Genomic DNA, 20,976 nt, shown 5'->3' on the forward strand with positions numbered 1-20,976 from the left:
TCCCTTCCCCAGCAGTCTGGAATTGGTGTTTGGTTGAAAGGTATGATTGCTTACTGATTAATATCAAAGTTGCCAGTAGTCATGTGCCCATAACTAGTGCTCTTCCACATGTTGAAAGTTTCCAATTAGCAAAGGCGGCTCAGAAAGAGCAGCATCCTGGAGGCCACAGCAGCAGGACAAAGAGCAGCCAAGGTCACCAGGCACCTTCCTTTCAGCTCTTGCAGGAATGTGACTGTGTAAATACATGCGCATGATTTTAGCAAAGCCAGAAAACCTCCAAAATCCTTTCCAGTCTGTGGCCACTACACCCTGAGCAAAATTCCTTCCCAGTTGCAAGCTTGGGAACCCATTCAACCCCATGCTTATGTGCCTCATTGCACACATCCTCTGCGATACTGGTATTACCAGTCTCTTTCCTACCACTTCTTTCCCTTAATACTGAATACTTGAGTCAATAAAATTAGCCTGTAGTTAGCATAGGCATTTACAGGAGCATGGATTTGTCCTTGCACAAGTGGTGTACTCAAAGTGATTAGCTCAGGCATCCCTGATAGGGTCTTGTAAACAAATTATTGATTCCTGCATGTTTGAGGGATGTTGATTAGTATTAGAGTTTACAGCAACAGCTCATCTTACTTCATCAGAAGAAATTGTAAAAAAACATATCAAGGAGATCAGCTCTTTAATAAAAAGTAATCTTTCCTATCATCCGTGAAATGCTGGCTATTTTAAATATTAATGTAAAGGAATAAGCAAACCAAACAATGATAATGCACATGCTTTGCTATTGCCTTAATTAAAGCAGTTTACTTTGTTTACTATTGGAATGAGGCAGGCCCTGTGACTTACTTTAATCAGCTTATTCAACTTCTTTATTAAAATCATGCTTTTCAGCTGTGATCACTAAGCCAAATAATACACAGTGTGAGCAAAAAGCTTATGAAAATCTGTATAAACTATTTTGATCAGTCTTAACCAAAAGTTGAATTTGGCTTCAAACAATGAACCCTTTTTTCTCTGAAGCCTTTTAGGAAATCCCACTGCAAAAATTCTCAGGCTTAAAAGATGGCTACTGAGGATACCATTTGTTTGCTGGAAACATTTAGAAAATTTGTTTTACTATGCATCCTAGAAAAGCAGAGAAAAGATAAAAAGGTTTTTGACTCAGTTGTGCATTTGCAACACTAACAGTCATAAACTACACTTTGATCAATCTTGTGGTTCAGCTTCAGTGACTCCAGTGTCCTTGGACTAAAGTATTTGTAAGTAGCTCCATGGTTTAATGGATTTTGCTTCATGAAGCTTAAATGTATATGCACATCTACACAGTGTCCTTGCACTCTCACACATACTTGCACAGTTAGCAGAGATTCTGATTTAGCAATCAGGAAGAGGTTTTTCCTCAGAGTTGTGATGAAGTTGAAGCCCCAGCAGTGGGGGCTTTCATTGTAAATGATGCATCATGGAGAGCAAAAGTTTTAGACTAGGTAATTAGGATTAATATATTTTATATTAAGGCAACAGCCATCTAAAAACAACCCAAAGAAAGACTGGAACAAGACACACTATAACAGATGCTTTTTATCAAAACCTATTTGATTTCGTTGCTGGACTACAAATTGTATCACAAATTTATTTTCCCATGACTTCCCAGACTTTCTGCCGTAGACTGGCTCAGAAACTTTCTCATAGTGGTACTGAATTTCTGCTCCACAACCCAGTCAAAAGCAGAGTCACACCACACTGTAAAAAATAAATAAAAACATTATTAACTTAAAAAAAAAAAATCCTGACCATTGAAGCTAATAAAGCCTGTTTTCCTTCTAAATCTGTGCCTTGAACTTGTTTGACTTTGGCCTCACAAGGCAGAGGAAACACTACCTTGAGAGTTTTTCACAAACTCTGCTTGCCCAAATAATGTTCTTCATTCCAGGCTTTTTCATGCACATTCCTGTTGCAGACTTTAATTAACAGACTTTCTCTCTTCTAACTGTTAATTTATTTGCATAAATCTTGTGGCTTAATTATTTTTGAAATATTCACCACTTTGTCTGAGTAGAAAGAAGACAGAACTTTCCAGTTATTAGGGAGAATTCAAAAAAATCACCATATATAGAGAATTACCTCAGCACATGCAGCTGTACAAAGCCCATTTATTTTTGTCAAACAAAAAACCCAAACCTAAAAAACATTTTTAATTGTGAAATCCAAGATTGCTTTATTTTTATTATAATCTGGCTTTGACTTCTTTGTGCTGTTATCACCTGGGAAGGTTTGAAAACTGATTTTTGGTTCAGATTCCTCAGTGACAGCTATTAATCTCTTCGTATCTAAACTATCTCTTAAAGGATGGAAAGCTTCTTCCCCACATCTTCTCTTCATTATTCTCTATTCACAGAAGTGTTGGAGTTGGTTCTGAATGCTAAGAAGGAGCATCTTTTAGTTTGATAATGAGGACAAACATAACATCAATACAACTGTGGCTAGCTTTAGAAGAATTTCCTGAGGTGATAAAACTGGTTCTTTACACAAAAAGGTGCTGAATATTCCCACAGGGGAAAAAGTTGTTAGTGTGTTTCTTGTACATCTCTGCAATATTTATTTTTGAACAGAGTGCTGGAACATGCAGTTCATACAATGTGAACAAGTGAGTGCTTTTACATTTCAAACTGCATTAAATGGATCCTATTTCATCCCTACTGAACTTGTGGCTGAGCAAAAAATAGATTTCTCCCCGAATAATGCCTGGAATTGCCTGTTTTTCTTAATAATTTATTTTACTACTTAATGTCCTTCAATTTAATAGGCCAGTATCTGTAATAAACTGCATTATTAACATCTGTTTTCAGAACATTTTCCCCATAGGCTTCAAAAAAGTCCAACACTAAGGCACACAGTTTGTGAAATTCAACAGTTCGTGGACAAATTCAAGCACACTAGAGGCAGGGTGGCCAAAATCGATCCCATCCACGTATAATCTGGATTTTGGGGCTGAATGTGCCTGGAGCAGAAATGACCTCTCATGCTACTAAGATTCTCTCATCTACAAGGAACATTACAGCTGCTGGACACAAACAGGACCCTCAGGCCTTGTGTATACCAGGTTTTCCCACATTTGGAGCCTTACAGTGTGCAGTGGCCTGGGAGGGCAAACACAAGGGCACATATGTCTGTAGCAGGGTTTTCCCAGTTCCTGATCTGAGCTCCACGATATCCATTTAGGAGACGGAGATCAAAAGCACAAACTGTATTGAGAATACACATTTCCTCATTTTACATGACTTTTTGTCTTCCTGGGTCCATGCATTTTTTGCAGTCTTTGGCATACTTATCCAACTTCATCTGCACTGTTGATTATCTGGCAGCCTGGTGCTTCCCCAGACTCTGAGACAAGGAAGATACAGTTTTATCATCTCTCAGAACAAAGTTGATGGCCAAGGTCTTGCATTTCTTGGGGAAGAACTTTAATTCCCTAGCTGTTGAACAAAGGCAAGTATTTATTCAAATGCAACTCAGGGCTGGGAAATTCCAAGGTGATGTACCTGCCTGAAATGAGTTCCCCCATGACAAAGTTTCAGCTCCTGGACAAAGTGTAGTGTAGATGACCAGGCTGCATCCAGTGTCATCTTGCTGAAAATAGTTTTTAGATCTTAGGAAAACTCTAACTTTTCTTCAGAGATAAAAAGCAACTCTGGCTCACACAATAAACACAATGGAAAATTGCCAGAACTTGGCTCCTCAGTGATGGGCCCACTGTAGTGGCAAAGTAACAACCTCCCATCTAAGATATTTAGCAACAGTATGATGTGGCAACAAATCAAGAGTGGTCTTTTCTGTCTGTTGCTGTTAGGGACACAAAAGGATGAAGCAGGCAGCAGGAGGTCAAGCAGGAAAGCTCTCTACTTTATTTTCTGACTCCATCTTAAATACCTTTGACAAGTAGGCCAAAGACTGGCTACACAGGTAGCCACCTCTTTGACCTCGTTGGTGAACATCACCATCAATCATCTTTCTCCTCCCAGAGGAGAAATATGTAAATAATTCTAAAAATATACACAGTTTACTTGAAGCTGCATGAGAACAAATGCAAATAGTAAAAAGCAGGCAAACTTGAGGCAACACTGTTCATTGTAAATAGTCTAAAACACGAATCAATTCTCAATTAGACTACAAGAAAAAAAGATTAGAAAATATTTGTCTGCTCTGTTGATTGATGAGAATTTTGTAGCTTAATTTTTGAGGCTTTATTTGCGTAGATTGCTGACCTTGGCAGGAAGTTGAATGGAATCTTGTGAGCACCATCTGACTTAGCTCTGGTGAGATATTTTCTTTCTATGTGAAATGCCAAACAAACCCAAAACCTAAGTCAAATATTGGCCCTTATGGGAATTATCTGCCTTTCTGAAATTCTTTTTGTCAGTGTAATTTGCTTTCAAATTTGATAGTCACTCAAAATAATACTACAGCATCATCACAAATATTACCTGCCCATGATAATATGGGCATGCTATTTTTGACATCCCCAGGACTGCAAAATAAATTATTGTATGATACCTTCTATCAACATGAAGTGCTAAAGTAACTTAACTGAAGGAAGAATTTTTAAGATCCTTAGAACCATAGAACCTTAAAATTATAGAATCATTAGAGTTGAAAAAGACCATCAAGGTCATTAAGTCCGATCTTTGGCCAAACACCACCTTTTCAATTCAACCATATCGCTGAGTGCCTTGCCCAGGCATTTCTTGAACACTCCATGGGATGGTGTCCACCTCCCTCAACAGCCTGTTCGAACATTTGTGGTCACATTTGTACTATTTTGAAAGCAAACCAGTGGGGATCCCAAATCAGAAATACAGTTTAATAGGAAAATTATAATACATGCAATAATACAGAAACACTGACAGAGTCAGAACACAACCTGACACCCTGTTGGTCAGTGTGTTGGTAGCAGTCCAACTAAATAGTGGCTGCAGTCTTCTTGGAGTAATAGATGTGGTTCTGTTGAAGCAGTGATCTTTGTAGAAGAGTTTGAGCTTCCTCTGAAGGTCCAGTGTGTTATTGAGCTCTTGTCCTCTGGGAATTCAGTGGATAAGGCTGTTTGTGGTGCTTCAAATCTCAGATTATATCCAGGTAGGAAGGCTTAGCTCCTCCTCCTGGTTGGAGCTATGAGATGCATTTATATATATCAAGTAGTCATATACACATAAGGAAAAATGAGATAAAAATATTCATTTGCCATCTAAAATTAGAAGTCAGATTCATACATTTCACCAGAGATATGATATTGAGAAATCTGGAGGATGAGCAATCAGCAGTTAAAATTTACTTAAATCAAATTGCAAGATAACTGTTGTTTAATATTTTACTTTGATGTAGGTTATTTTCTGCTTGACACATCTGTTAAGTTGTAAATTCACAACTGTTCTTAGTGAGAGTTTGAAAGCACAGATTACTCATCACCACCTAATTTGCTAGGGATCACAGGAAAGTACATTTGTGTTCCACTATATTATACCACATCGGAAACATACATATTGTAATTTTGGTCACAAAGTACGTGACAATGAAAAGGCAGCATTACAAATCTAACAAATTAGACGGCAGTGATCTTTTGTTAGACGGCTGAAAACATTGTCAGTCCCAGGCTGGTCATCAGTCTGTCTGTCAGTCTGTAGGAGGCTGTTGGTGAAACCTGTGAGCAATCCCCTGTAGACTTCAGGCAAAGGTGTTTGGGCTTGCATCACCTCTGTTAAGGGCTGTCTTGTCAGCCTTGTCTGAAAGTAGATTAGAAATTGAATGCACAAGTGTTTTGGCAGCCAAGTCAGAGAGAGCTAAATAGCACATGTGGGGCCATTAATGGCTTCAGCTGAGACAGGTTCAGAAGCGACATTTTCTCACAGCCTGACTGATGTCTTTCATGTAATTTATGTTTCTCCAAAGAGTCTGAGTTTTCTGCAGGAAAAAGATTTGCATTGGAAAGTGTTCTGAATACCTTCCAGAGGTCAGTAAAGGGAACTTTTTTTTTTTTTTTTTTTTTTTAGCTTAACAATCATTTCCCAATCCTGTAAGTTTTCTAAATATTTTTTATTGGTTAATTAAAGCAAATGGGACCACATTCATAGGCTGTGACAGTATATGGTACAAGGAACTTCCTTTCCAGGAATTAAATGGTGGTGCAAAGTTGTGGTATCACTTTCTAAGTCACCTGCACACACATGACCCCATCAGGCACAGTGCACTCCAGGGTTTAAGGCAGAACAAAGCAGACAGAGTTACTGAGGCAGAAACGTATTAGAGAAAAGCAAAACAGTACTGAAGAAACACCACTGTTTCTGGTGGTCAGAGAAATTACGTTGGAGCAGGTTTTCTCATCATCCAGACCTGAATATCACACTGCTTATAAATGCTTCTGCCATAGCCACATCCCTGGACAGCATACACCAAGCTCTGCAGAACACTGCCTGAGTCATTTTGTTACACTTTTTATTTCACTTTTTCCCTTTCAGATGGAAATACCCTTTTTTTCATCTAATGTTTCAAAATGACAATATTAGATTATGCAAAGCAAAGAATTAGTCAATAAAAAGCATTTAAGCATTCTGTGAAAAAAACATTCCCACTCATTTTTTTTAACTATCAAAAGACTATAATCTCTGCAAGGCTGCTTTTTTTGTTGTTTGTTTGCTTTTGTTTGGTTTTGGTTTTTTGGGGTTTTTTTTTGTTTTGGTTCAGTTTGTTTTTTTCAATTCTGGCAAAAATTTCCTCTTGAAATTACCAGTTCCAGCTACAAATAGACAATGAGACCTGTGGTCAGGCACATTGAGCCACAGCCAACACAGAGAGGGGAGCTGGGAGCCCGAGGTGGCCCCAGCATAGGGTGAGGGTCCCAGGGGGGCTTAACATGTCTCACCAGGAAGCAGCAGCAACACTTACTACAAGTCTATTGCAGCTTTCCTACAAGTAAAAAAAAAAAATTCAGCCCCTGGGCTATACCAGTATCGGTGTTATCAAAAACATCTTACAAGTTTGACAGTAGAAATTTTTATCTGATAATATATTTCATCTATCTTGAAAACCTTCTAAATGACTATTCTACATCTTAGTACTAGATATATATATCAACACTGGACATAATTTCTTATCTTGTCATGTATTAAATTATTATTATCTATCCCTTACAGATGCTTCAATTAAGGTCTATGCTGCTGGTGCTGTGCAAATATAAAATACAAAGCCCTCTTTTACCTCAGGTATTGTTCTTTAAATATAGCACAAGGACTCTAATGAGTGCAATATATTAAATACAGTAAGTTGTGGTGAAAAATGGAAAAGGAACGGCAAAGAAAGTCAAATTGTAAGTTAATAAAAGGCAGCAAAATGAACCTGCATCATTTTGGCTTAATTCTTCAGTTGAGAATTATACCTAGTTGTCAGAAATCCCCTTTGGATATTCATCTTCAGTGATGTTTCTGGAACACTGTTTCAGCTCAGTGTAAAATTCAACTTGCATGATTATTGTTTTATTACTTTTCCATCAAATATTTTCTAGTAATAAGAATTCCTGGCACTTCATTTAAAGCAAAAAATATTTTCTTGATTGTCCTAGGATCTGACCTGGCATTACTCAATGTCCTCACTGCTGACTGGCTAAGGTAGTGTGTTGCAATAATGGAAAATGTATACAGGTCTGCTATTTCTGAAGAGAAGCAGCCAAGGAATGTGAGTTTTACAGGAGATACTGTGCTCTTGTGAAATGAACTGGGAACACAGGTATCTCTGAGATACTCTCAGATTCTACAGATCTGTGAATTTGGGGGAGGAAATATATATTAGTCAAAACCCTTTAACATTTACAGAAGATAAACCTGTCTTGCTTAAGTATGTGATCACCACAGTAAATATCTGGTCCACTAGATACCCTTAATTTGTAAATTATAGAAAAAGGTAGAAGTACAGAAAATGGAATCACCTCCAACCCCAATGTATGCTAAAAAGAAGTTTTTCTAAAGTCAGCCACAAGGAACCACTTGTTTTGTAAAAGAAGGCATTCTGGCCTGTTTTTTGGAGATTTGATTTCTTTCTTAAATCAGCAGTTAAGTTCATCTATCCTCAGAGATCAAAAGGTAACACTTACCCATGGATGGCTTGTTTTTAAAGCCACATTTTTAAAAAATAGGCAGTGAGGCTTATATTTAAAACAAATGAAAACTGAGGACACTAATCTGTCCTTTAAATTTTATGCATGAACATCAATTTGATGCCACATTTCTTTTAGCAAGGTGGAGGTGCAACCTCAGCACCCTCCACTACTTGAGAAAATTTCAGCCCAAATAATTTTGGATTGTACCTTAAGCACCAAATAATGGACTAACTTGATAAAAAGGGTACTTGCCATCATTTTTGCTCTAGTTGTCATTGTACACATAAAAAAATAGTCATTTGGCCACAAAAAACCAAGGGATGCATGAGGGAATATGACAAAGCAGGCATAAACATTCTTTTGGGCAAACAAGAGAGTAACCAGAGCTCTAAGCACTCATACTTTTCCAGAGGTGTTTTACATATATGATGGTCTAATATTAACATTCATCACAGAAGCATTTCAAAATTCAGGTCACTCTTCTCCCAGTGCACAACCTAATTATTACTCCATGGGGTCAAGATCTCTATTGTCTTCAGTCTTCACAGCCTAGTGAAATGATCTGTTTTCATTCTCCAAATGTTTTATTTCCAGAAAAGACATGAACAGAATAATTTGCTGCTCATACCACTGTCCACAGTGGGCTGAAAGCAGACTGCAGCAGGACAGAGAGAAATTATCCTTTCCTGGAATTTGCACATCTTTTAGACACAGTATAGCATCAGGCCTACAATAACTTAAAAGATAACAATTATTATAAAGAATATTAATAAAATAATTTATAATTATAAATTCCCTGAAATCTCAAATTTCAGGAAAAAAATTCTGACTATTATTGTTTGGATCTTTACTTACTTTCTGTTCTTGTGGTCCTATATGTGTTTGCCTTATTCCCACAAATCATCCACAGGCTAAGTGGGTCTGTTCTATCCATAGTATGTGTACCTGACTGAAGGGCAGGGAGCTCACAACACTGCTTCTCACAGCAGGAGGAAAATTCCAGGCAAATTAAGACTTTTGGGCCCTTAATACCTTAGGCTCTGTTATAGTTACTTTTGGCAGGAGGAGGATAAAGTGTAGTTGAAATCTTGGAATTTACTGGTCCCAGAAATAAATATAATGAGGTCAAAGGCACAGCCCTACAGAGTCCAGGCCAGCACAGTCATGGATGTCAGATGATATTTAAGAAACCAGGTATCTCTAAAGTCAGCTTATATACTCCAGAAATATCAGTAACATGTACAAGGGCAAAAGTTACTGAGTTTTAGATTCAAACTATTGCAGACTGAACTGCTGAGCTGCTTGTGCATGTAATTGGGTTAGAAAATATTCCACTGTAAAAACTTCTGGAATTCTGGATGCTTTTCTGAGAGAACAATATTTGTGGATAATTACAGGTCTCCAAAATTTTTTCCTGATGTGAATCAAGCATGCTGCTTTTGCACAGTGAAGCCAAGATACACTCCGTACCTATTTCCTGCAGTTAAGACCAAATAATGCATATTTTGGTGACATCTCTGCTTGTCTGTTATCCCATGATCCCAAATGGACTACTTTTATCAAATATGCACCAGTATGTCTACCCCATAAGGTAAAGAGCAATAAAAAAGATGAAGAGAGGCCTACAGGAGAAAAAGGTATCTCTGTTGGGTAAACACAGTATCTTGTGGAGCCAAGAATATAAATATAGAAACTATAGTTCTGTTTCCAAGAAAATGGGAAGAGATTAATCAAAATCTTAATCAGCCTAGCTTCCCATAAATTCAAAGAGGCCTTCTTAAGGGTAGCTTGCAATGAAGCTGATCAATCTTAGGAAGCTTCTGTTAATAATCAAGACATATTAGTTGCAGTGATGCACATACTGGCATTTATCTCTGGTTACAGTGATAGCCAAGACCTCTAAATTGGTAGTTGCTCTAAATCTCTAGACACTTCCTATCTGAATCATGATTTTAAAAAATACATTTCCCGTCTTTCATCCTCCCATGTTAAACAGGGTTGCTCAGCCCACTGAACCACAGACAGGCGATCAGCTGAACACATGGCTTGGAGATACTCAAAAACCAGCCTTCTGCTACTTCCTTGAGCTTTTCTTCATGCCAGATTAGAGTCTGGCTGGTGTCAAGTCAGAACTTTTCATAAATGTAAGCATGGGTGAATTCTACCCCCAATCAAAAACTATAAATTACTTCTATTATCATGAAAAATAATCATCTCAATAAATCAGTATTTAATCTCCTCAATGAATTTAGATTTTCAAGAAGCTTTTGAAAATATTCTGTCACAAAGGCTCTTAAAAAGGTTCAGTGTCAAGAGAGGAAGAAGGAAATTCCTCTCATGGTAACTGGTCAAAGATCAACTAATACTAGAAAGAAATGGCAGATTTTTCACAAAGAAGGAAGGTGTCAGAAGAGTCCCTCAGGTATCTGTGTTTAGACATATGATATTAAACATATTTCTTGAATGATCTGATTAAGAAATAAAAAGTGAGGAAAAAATCTCCAAAAGGAACAAAATTATTTACAAAAATCAGCACTGGAAATTGCAAGACAAGTTGCAGAATTGTCTTATATGCCCCTGTATATGTGTGATAGAGGGACAAATAACATTCATCATATATGAAAGCAAATCCATACCTATCATTGTGAAGGGGAACAAACCATAAGGTGACAAACTTAAACTTACAAATACTAGACTTCAAATGACCATGAGGAAGGTGATCCTGGAAGTAGATCTTATGTAAAGTTCTCTGAAAATATAGTTTCAATGTTAAGAAATTATCAAAGCTGAAAATAGAATATCAAGAACTATTACAAAACCAGTAAAGAATCAAATGGAAACAAGGTACTGTGATCCTACCCAAAAGAGACACAGTAAAATTAGAAAATAATTATAATTGGGGATTTGGAATTAAATAAACTAAGATTTATGGGAAGAAAGTGGGGAAATTGGAGAGAACTATGAAAAAAAAATGAAATTAGAGAGAAGTATACAGAAACAGTTAAAGGCATAGAGAGGGTGAATAGGGAATAACTCCTGATTGTTCCCCATAACATAAAGACAAGGTGGAACACAATGAAATTACCAGGCAACTGGTTCAGAACAAAAGGAAGTATCTTTTCATGTGACACATAACAAAACTGTAATACTCATTGCTATAGGATGTTGTGGATGCCAGAAATATAAAAAAGCATTCAGACCATTTCTCCTTTCCATGAATCTAGACCACAGCAAGTGACAAGATAGGTATTGGTGGAGGGAATATGGATGGAACACATGTTAGTAGACTTCATTACTTTCATTGACAAAGCTGAACTGGAGTTTTGTCTGTTCTTTTTGTATGTGTTTTCCTAATAGATAGAAGGCATTGTGCTGTTGAATAGCCAAGTGAAGGTGATAGAGTAGGCAGGAAAAAGTAGCAGAGATTCTTTCAAGTCTTTATTACTAATGCGTGTTTATGGGATGCCTCCTAAGGATAGTGAAGGACTCAGAGACTATTGAAAACAAATCGTAAAATCACATAGAATAGGAGACAGAAGAGACCTACAAGGATCACAGAGTTGAACTCCTGGCCCTGCAGAGCACCATCCCCAAGAATCACACCATGTCCCCCAAAGGGCATTGTCCAAACATTTCTTGAACTCTGTCAGGCTTGGTGCTGTGACCCTGGGGAGCCTGTTCCAGTGTCAAACCACCCTCTGGGTGAAAAACCTTTTTCTCGTATCTGACTTAAATGTTTCCTGACACAACTTCAGGCCATTCCCTCGGGTCCTGTCTGTGGTCACCACCTCTGGATGCTCCCTAGTAGTTTAACATCTTTCTTATATTGCAGCATCCAAAACTGCACACAGCACTCAAGGTGAGGCCAGAAAACTAGTTCAAAAAACACACTACTACTGAGACTTCTTGCTAACAATATACAATGTATTTTTTCCAAGCTGTGTAACTCTTCTTTATTTTTCTGCATCATTTTCATTAGGGTGTGCTTCCTCCTTGACTATTGTGTGAAATTTAAATATGGTAATGATTATTTTGTGGAATATAATTGTTTTTCATTAATGTTGTTAAATAATCTTGCTTGGAAGACAGGCAGATGGCAGAACATGTGGATTCTGAAGTGTGTTGTGCTCTGCAGAAACCATCACTAGCTGTTTGGATAATACAGATGATAAACCAGATACAGACACAGAAGGGATTTTAGATAGCTCAAATTTAGGTGGTTTCAGAACAGACAAATCCATACCTACAAGGTTCCATTAGAACAGAACAAATAAGGCTGCTTAATAATAGTTTAGCAAGCTTTTGTTGCTAAATATATTGGGAAGAGACAATCTCTTGATACCTGTTAAATTCCAGATAGTCTGAGATGTGACTGAGATTCTTTCTGCCAGTTTGTGCTTACTGAACAGCATAATTGTAATTCAGGCACCAGAGAGCTGTAAGTTTGTCAACAATGTCAAATCTTTACTTATTGCTGAAATGGGGCTATGAAATCTGAGGTCTAGAAGAATAAACAGCGGTGGGAGAATGGCAGGAACTGCTTGCACAGACATGGCATGGGGATTAGATTTCACAGTGATCAGCATCTGAAAGACAGCAGCAAGCAGCTAATTGTCTATAAATGGCTGTATTTACCAGTTCAGCAGGACAAATTCTAACCTAATGATACTTAAATTCAATAGCCTGCTACACAATCAGACAGACTACAAATTAAATCTTTCAAAATTACAGCCTTCTCACAAAAAAGACAAACAAATAAATGAGAGAAAATGATGTTTTCATTTGTAATGTTTGCACATTGATAGATTTCTGAGGTTTAGATTGACTCAAATGCCACTTAATGCTTCTGCATTCAAAGGAATGGATTGATTTAGCAAAAATCTTGTAAGAGGTTTTCACTCCAGCTATCAATTTCTGCCCTCTCAGGAGATAACTGCTTACTTTACACAAAGTTGCAAGACCAGCATACCACTAAATGTTTTGAACATATTTTCTTAATTCAGTTGTTTTTCTAGTTTTCCTTTTATTCGTTTCTTAGAACTGAAGTGCATCTGCAAAAGGGGTTAATTCTGCTATGCAAATTTTTGGTAGGCTGATACATCTACAGAACGGGAAAAAACATGTTTCAATCCTATTTCTTATTTTCTCTAAGGATATAAGGAACACATCACTTTCCATCTTATTTCTGTCTTGAACCTTCCTGACTGGTCTGAAACAAGCTTGTTTTATATTTCAGTTTTATATTTCTATCCTGCTGTGTCTTCTATGCCTTGAGAGGCACACAAATAAACCATTTAATCTTGTAAATACCATGAAAGTGTTTCTGCTTGTACTTTAGCTATGCTTTATTGCCTTTTCCATGTAATGATTGCTTATTCAAACTCTTTGCTACCACATTTCCCAGTCCCTAAGCAAAGGAGTAAGACAACCATCCTGCCTCTTATTTTTTTCCTGCTAAGTTTTTAACACTGTGGTTTTTGCAATCACAACCTGTTGGAAATGTCAGAGCTCATTAGACATTAAATACTTCACTGGCAAAGCAGGTCTACAACAAACATTTTGACAAACTGCTAATAAGTGCATTCTGATAAATGTAACCTTGGATCCTGAGTAAATAGTAAATACAGTCAGATATAGCTGCACATTGGTGTCTTTCAGATGCTGATACCTCACCTGAAACATCTTCCTCTAAACAACTTCTTTGCCTAGGGACTACTGGATCAGGCAAACCATAACAGTTTACTGAGAGCTGAATTGCATAAGCTCTGAGATACAGGGCCAGTCTAATGGAATTACACACTTATGCTGATGCCTTTTATCTTTATCCCCTGTGAAATATTAAAGCTGTATTCAGGCTAGTAACTCAGCGCTCTTAAGTCTGACACCCTGAGTGCAGAGGAGGATTAAATGAATGTCTGAAGCTGTTACTGACTTTAGCTGCTTGCCCCACACATTCTTTGAAGGACCACCATGGACACCTCATGACATCAGGAAAGGGCGGGCATTTTAAAAGTTTGCGGCAAATCCAATCAAATCTTCCAGATTATATGAAAATGCCTTCATCCTTTCTGAGGATGGTGACCTTGTTTCTGGATCTTTAATGGCTTTTCTGAAGAGCACACAACCATCCCCTAATGTGTAAGGCTATTTGCTACAGCTGAAACCAAAGAAAATTAACTTCAATGTCCATTGGGAGCTCTACAGCCAGCCCAGGTGTTTCTCCTCCATGAGTATGCAGGGGTGTTAGACCGTATGTGCTTTAGCTTCTAACATTTTTCTATTTTATGGGCATACAATTGGGCTCTGGGTGTTCTGTAAACAGAGACATCTTATGGGTTGGATTTAAAATCCATTCTGCCTCAAGAGATATAATTATGAAGCTATGACTATGAAGTCCTGCCCAGAATCCTACCCTAGGTTCCATTTCATCTCTGAAACTGTGGCTTGTCTGTACATAGAGCATATATATCACATATATCAATGTCCCTGTCACATTACAGACTTTCAATGACTGATTTCACAGGTTGAACAGAGTCTTTCCTTCATGTGCAGGAATGAAGCTTGTTCAAACAAATCATTACTCTCTTCCACTTGACCTATCTTATCACCTCTGCAAATTTTTCTCCCCAAGCAGAATCAATTAATCTCCAGGGAATAATAACTTCCTCCTTGCAGAAGGACATCTAGCAGAAAGAAACCTATTATCAATCATACTAATGCATGGTATGCACACTTTGCAAAACCTTGCTTTTCCAGTGACACCATATTCCAGATGGTACTATTTCTTGCCTGGGTACTTTCCAGTCCATGCAATATCATGTTTCGATACACTATTAGACAAATGAATCTAGTCTTCTCTTGGATTAAACAAATGAGTGTTTTCATATTCTTACCAGGCCACTTGCCTCCCTTGCTATGCTAGGGTTCACCATGGCCTTAGGCACTCTATGATACCAAGGAGAAAGACACTCCTGAACTCACAGCAGAGCATGGCAGGAAATTAAACCAATTCTTCAATACCTGACAGAGGCTCAGGTAAAAAATTTCTAGCAGTCGCTCTTTCTTCTTTAGCATATGGCACATGGGAATGTCACTGTCCTCATTTAAAGCTTCTGCATCAATTCACAGTCATTACAGCACAACTAACACCCATTTTTCTCTTAAAAACCTCAGAAATTGAGTGGAATGAGGATGGGACCAATGCAAGTGGTGATGAAGTTAGCATGGCCCAGGCAGCCAGGTGGACTGAGCACAATTTCCATGCTCTGAGTGTCCCACCGAGCCCAGAAGTGATTCAGAGGCTGGACACGTGGGAAATCTAGGGACAGAAAATTCTCAAAATCTTGCACATGAAGGCCAAAACACAAAAATGAATAAGGGTTCGACCTGAGACCTTGGAAAAGGCTTCCAAATTTAGAGACCACAAGCAAGAATGTGGGTTTGTGGTTTAGATAAGAACATATTAAGCTAGGTAGTGGAAAGTTTTAAGGTTTTGAAGTTTGGATATAGAAGTAGTTACAGAAACAGTAAAAGGTTTTAAGGTGTAGGAGGTATTTTTGTGTGTCATTATATGGGCACTGTGGCAAAAACACAGAAGACAAATTAATTACCTATTGGTGTGAAAGTGGAAACAATCTGTGTGGCAGTAGTTTATTGGCTAATAAACCTTTAAAACCCCTTGTAACCTGTGATCTTGTGGCCACTGACTACAGACACCTGACCTCCAACTTATACAGTGAAGACGTTCTCACTCCTTCATGAGACCAAGGCAATAAATAATGCTTTAAACATCTCTCAGTGTTCCTGTCTCTCTTGCACAAGCTCAACACAGGCACACATCAATACTTACCTGCAAAAGTCCTTCCAGTGCAGTGTTCATGCTCTCACTCCAGCCCCAGAGTGGGAAGTCAGATACAAGGAGTTACTACATCTGGTAGACTCAGCTTCCAGGGCAGCTGCCTCCTGGGGCAGCAGCTGAGCTGTGAAGCAAAAAGCATGTATGAGAAGGGCTGGATATCACAAGATTTGTAGAAAGTGGATAGAGGATTAGTGTGTTGGTTTTGACTGGGACAGAGTTAGACACAGGACAAGAATGATCACATGAAATACACAAGATAAACTAGCACAAAATCATAATGCATGATTTTTTCCTATGCAAGCAGTGACCATTCATGACCTGACCTTGCAAGTACATATTGAATGGGCCCTAATCTGCTCTACCAGATAATCTGGCTCTGCACAATAAAGTGTAACTGCTCTTATAATTAAACTTCATACCTTACATCTAAAATCAAATAAACTCCATGTTCTCAAACCTGATTTATAAATTCATATTCAAATTCCACCAGATAGAAAACACAGACTTGACTTGTGTTAATAGAACACAAGACTAATTTTTGTTACCACTTCCTGAAAAGTATAATCCAAGTAATAACAAACTGTGTGTTGACTAACAAATTGTGTTGCCCAGAGAAGTGGGCAACACAGCATTCAGAGCCCCATCTAAACTGCTCTTGAATACTTCCCCACCCCTGGCAGACTGGATGAGGCTCTGAGCAACCTGACCTAGTTTAAAATGTCCCTCCAGAGGGGTTGGACTAGATGGCCTTGAAAAGTCCCTTCAAACCTCAAATGAGGAAACATACAATGGGCAGCCCACTGTTTAAGAATTATGAACAGAGAAATCAAATTCTGAAACAGAAGACTCATCCTGAAATAATGTTTGATTTTGAAATGTTTGATCAGCAGTCCAAAAACCCATTTGATATTACCAGTTATTAACAAAGCAAAAGAAGTAGTGAGGAGTCAACAACCAGATCCTTTCCCATTGACATAAACCACAGATGATCCTTGCTAGACAGCTTAGACAAACACATTTGTGCTTTTATGTGGGTATGAGTGAGTGAAAATCTAGGGTTGACTGAAATCGGGGGGGGTTAAACAATTTTCTCTAAGTTCTCACAAATAGTTTTCTCCATAAATTTCCTACAAAGCTGAGGAGAAAAAGGATGTGACCTCACTATGACATCAAACACCTAAATTTAACTATTTCAGGTATCTAAGCTGTGGAACTGGCTTTTTTGCTAGTAAGGTCATAGCCTGAATGTCTGCTCAGAGGTGAACTAAACTGCTCTTTTGACTCCAGCTGCATTGATTACATTTCCATTGATGATAATGGGGCCATAGGCATGTCTATATGCATCTAAATATGAAAAAGCTGAATTGCAGGATTTAATATCTAGCCCAGCACCACTGTCTTGCATACATCTTGTTCTAGGTGTCATTTTTCTTTACATGTGTCTCTAAATCACAATTTAGCAATGCTTTTTTATTAATGCCCCTCTATTTTACAGTGTAGATAACATTTTTAATGTGACCAACTGGTATTCTTTATTACTTTGTTCAAGTAACAGTGTTAAATATTCTTAATTTATGCTTAAATTATATATTTCTTGAATTCATGTTTCATTTTGTGCAGTAGAATTTTTTCACACATTTAAAAATCAAAGACTTCATAACTGCTTTAGTTCTTTGGTATTATTTATACTTAGGACAAGAGGGTTAATGTAGCCTGGGTTAATACTTTCTGAAAGATTAACAATGTACAGATTTTGTAATGTGAAATTCATTATATTTGAAGCAATTATTTGCTGTTTAACTCACATAAATTTTCCATTTTTCAGAGATAAGATGCCATGGAAAAATGTTCAGGTATTTCCATTGAAACAGATCAGATTGCATTTTACTCTTTATAGTGAGAGTAAACTCTTGTTCTTGAAAGTCCTGACAACAATGGTATCTGAAATATTTTGTTTAGTCACATAGCAACATTCAAATCTAGTGATAAAGTAAATTCATCTGCATTTGGCTGGCTATAGTTTCAGTGCTGAATGAAATGCTCCCATTTTCAAAAGAATATGATTAAATGTCTTTTTTTCATGCTATTCTTGCTTGTGAGCTCACTATGACTATATAGTTGTGAGAGCACATATAGAAATCAAGACATTAGGGTTTTATTAGTCAGGTTTTGTGTACCTGTGCTGTACCTTAACTTACATTTCTATGGATTTTTGTGCATGGTGTTTATTGTACAGTCCAAAATGTCATATAATTCAGTGTGTAAAAAATTTTATCAAGTGTTGTTGTTTGAAAAATGTTGTTTTTAAAATCATATTTACCCATATTAAACAATAGCTGATTTTAGAATTAAGCCAAAATCACAGAAATGGGTCAGGTCAGACGGGACCACAGTGGATCATCTGGTCCAGCTTCCCTGCTCAGGAAGGGTCATCCTGGAGCAAGTGGAGAATTGCATCCAACTAGACTCTGTGCCACTGATTACAACCCTCAGGGAGCTGCCATTTAGCCAGTTCTCAAGTTCTGATTATTCTTCCTGGTCTTACACACAAGGACCCTTCAAAACTTCATTTTGATTGTATTTACCTTCAGCAAGCTTCAGGAAGAGGTATTTATCTCTCTGTAAAGCTATATTTTGTTCCCTCACAGTGGCTGTGGTATGAAGCCAAGGAAAGAATGCTGCACTGGCAGTGCAGGAGGAATGAGAACTCTTCCTCCTGAAGAGGCATCCCTTCTCATCCAGCTCCAACTGGAGCTGGAACCTGTAGAGTTTTCCATAAATCTTGGCATCCTTCCATACACACACCTCTGACAAAGCTGAACATGGATAGAGCTCTGAGCAACCTAATCTGGTTAAAGATGTCTCTGCTCACTGAAGAAGGCTGGAACTAGCTGACTTTTCAAGGTCCCTTCTAACCCCAAGCATTCTATGATTCTACACCTTTGCTGATTATGGTGCTATAGTCAGGTATTTCTGCACAATTTTACCTAAGTTTTATTTCTTTCCATTTACAGACAAGAAGCAGATGTCTAAGTAAAAGGCAAGTGCATTCTAGAGGTAATACAGAAAGAGTTTCCCTAGTCCACATATATCCTGACCGCGGTGTAATGCACACACAAAGTCCCATAATTATTTTTTCATGTCTGTCATGAAAGGTACGATGTAAAAAACACCTACAGAAAATGAAAAATGAATGGAAGAACATGAAACTCTTTTCTTTCTTGATTGTAGTAACAGATTTGGCTTGCCCTGTTGCCATTTAATATTGCCAAAAATGCCAAATCACTGTGTAAATTATCCTCAAGAAGAATTGTCCTTAGCCTAAAGTTTGAAGTGAGTCTTTCTCTGTTTTGATACATCAGTATCTATTAATTTTTAATATCTGCCTACTGTGATTTTTGAAATAGATGATTTTTCTTAAAAAATTGTAGCTTATCCTTGATAAACTGATTTTACTGGTTTGTTCTGTTTTGCCAAGCTCAGAGTTTTACTTTTCAAATTGAAAAATATAAAATATACTAAAACTGAAATCTAAGCCTAATTTCCTTTTAATCTAGTTCAAAACTGCTCTGTTGTATTTTCTTTTTGAAAAATAAATAATTATTTGAAAACCTTAAACTGTTCCAGAGTGTCTTTTTCTCTGCTAACCCTAACCCAAACCCATATTCTGTTGATTAAAGTGCTCCCACAGTAAAGGAGAAGACTGCTCCAGATCCTGAAATATTTGAATGAAAATTCAAATCTTTATTGCCTCCCACATAAGTGGGAAAAAAACCCAACATTGCTTTTTTTGAGGGAATTAATATATCCACTACTACATACTGTAAAAGTCTTTGTATCATTCATTGGAAATGGTATGAAAGATTCCTCTAAATTGGTCCTCTAAGAAAAGCATTCTCTAAATTGGTCCCCTGAGAAAAGATAGCCAAAAAGATGCCTGGTTTGGCAATCCTGCAGAAGATAATTTCCAGTGTAAGTCCCCAAGCAATGCCATGTTACCCAGTACAAGGTGGCAGAAGCAGGTCAGTGGCATAATTCACATGATACATGAATTCTGAAGGATTATGTCTCTGCAAAGTTGAAGAAGTTGCCTCTACCTGAGTGAAAGAATTTTGCATTAAACACTTTTTGGTATTGGACATTAGTGCCTCTGATAATGGAGAGAACCATTACCTGCCCACCTTGCAGACATTGTGGGGAAAGCCCATGCCTTAAAAATTGCAAGGCTCTGAGTCCAACACATAAATAGTTGTTTGTCCCACTTTCTCGGGTAACACACTATGTTCAGGACCTATGAGAAAATGCTCAGTCTAAACAGATGGACAATGCAAAATAAGAGGGTAGAAAATTTACAGATGGCACAGAAATATTCTGAGGAATGAAGCCAACATTTTCAAGTGTAAATTCTCAGAAACCATGCACACAGTAAAAGAAGCACCTTCTTTGAAGAAAGCTGCTCAGAAGTGTTAACTCTAGGCTGCCCCTGGTTATTTATTTCAGGTTTAATTTTAGTTTTAGGACTTAAGTGAGCATTCAAGCTCAAAAAAAAGTTTGTCTGTTGCTCACTTCAATGCTCCAAACTAGGAATAAGGTAGGTAGGTCAAGCAAGTCATGCCATGACTATGAGTCAGTCATACAGCATGACTCCTAGGATCAAGGTAATTTTCGTTATCTAAAGAAGAATGAGAGTATCCAGCACTTGTTACTCATGGGCATCAACTGATCATTTTGGACAAAGTATTTGTTCCAGGAAAACAGCAAACATGACAGTCTATATTGATACAGAAAAGACTTTACTGCTAGATCCCCTTTCTCTTCTTTCAGTTTTCTTATTTTGATCTATTTAGTTTATCTTTTTCATTTTTCTAATTCTATTTTTTATCTCATTTAACCTCCTCCTGAAACTGTATTCTCAAATAAGCCTCCTGTTTCTCTAATCCTCACTCAGTAACTCCTGCAATGGTGCAAATAAGGG

Source organism: Sylvia atricapilla, chromosome 3, assembly GCF_009819655.1.
Source record: "Sylvia atricapilla isolate bSylAtr1 chromosome 3, bSylAtr1.pri, whole genome shotgun sequence".
Classification (NCBI taxonomy): domain Eukaryota; kingdom Metazoa; phylum Chordata; class Aves; order Passeriformes; family Sylviidae; genus Sylvia; species Sylvia atricapilla.